Genomic DNA, 1,388 nt, shown 5'->3' on the forward strand with positions numbered 1-1,388 from the left:
TTGTCCACACCCTTGTAGCACTTCTTTGTAATGAAGTAGGGCTCAAAGGGACTTGTGCAAGCAGCACATGGAAAAACATACTTCTTTTTTTTTTTTTGCCATACATATTTCTTCTCTTTTGCGCTTGCATGGGTTTAACTCAGAGGGGTTGAGGTTGAAACCCAAAAAGCAAGTGTCAGAAGACACAGTATGGTGAGGCTCTCAGTTTGGCCAACACTGCCCTTCTGTGCCAAAGGGCCAGGACCAGGCCTGGCTCTGGATCTTGTCCTTCCATTTCTGCAGCCCTGCCAGCTTTCCCATGTTGGTCACAGTGAGCAAGCCAAGATCCACTGCACACCCTCTTATCAATAACCAAGCTGGATGTGTGCCACACTAAGATCTGCACTAATCATTGAGCAATTTTGCCTTCAGAACAGATATTTATAAACTGTGCTTTCTGTTTATCCAGCCAGGTGGAACATTTGATAGCTGTCTTTTACCACAAACACATTTTTAGCTGGAAATTACTCCCCCTGGTTATCTGTGAGTGCTGCCAGAGCTGACAAATGTCCCTGGGCAGGAGCTGATTGGCTCTGTGCACCCGGGGCCAACTTTAAATTTCAGCAAAGTGGGCACAGGCTCCACAGTCTGCCTGTGGGACCTGCCTCCGACAGGAAAAGGTAATCTTCTTACCTAGCTTCCTGCTCTGTCTCTGCCTAGCCCTTCAGCTCTGCTGTCCCTGAGCAGGGATTCTCCTGCTTTCATTCTGGGCAAGCCACAGTGGGGATGGGGACATCCTGATCCTTGGCCGTGCTCATCTCTTGAGCTTATGTTGCTTTTGTACTGCTGATCTTTGTGCATATATTTCCTTCTGGTGTTTCCTGCAGCAATACTGGTATGGCTTCGGTCTCTGGGATGGACCTGCAAGCCCAAGCAAGGGCGGTTGGGTGAAATGAGAATTGGCCAATGGAGATATTGCCTGCTGCCATTTATCAGCGCTGTGAAAGCCTAAAGCCTGCTGCTTTCTTTATTCAGATTTATGAACAGCTTAACTTGCAGCAACTTTAGGGGATCATTTATTACAAATATCCACTCAAGCTGCTTTGACAGAGGAAGTTGGGCAGTTTTAATAGCCAGTGTCAGAGCTCCCACTTGGAGCTGCTGGCTGTGCCCTAAGCACATGGTGAGAGCATTGCCCTTGTTGTGAGGGATGCAAAGAGGCAGGACAATGCCGAGGGCCACCACAAAGCCTGGGAAAAACCAGGGTCACTGCAAAACCCTGCTGCCATGGGAGCTTTGGGATAGCAGGAGCATTTAGGTTGCTGCTAACCAGGATTATTGAGGACCACAAGTCCCAGGAATACAAACTGCAGCAATGCTTCACTTTGTACCTCCAGGAGCAGCCCAAG

This window comes from Geospiza fortis, unplaced genomic scaffold (assembly GCF_000277835.1).
Source record: "Geospiza fortis unplaced genomic scaffold, GeoFor_1.0 scaffold11, whole genome shotgun sequence".
Classification (NCBI taxonomy): domain Eukaryota; kingdom Metazoa; phylum Chordata; class Aves; order Passeriformes; family Thraupidae; genus Geospiza; species Geospiza fortis.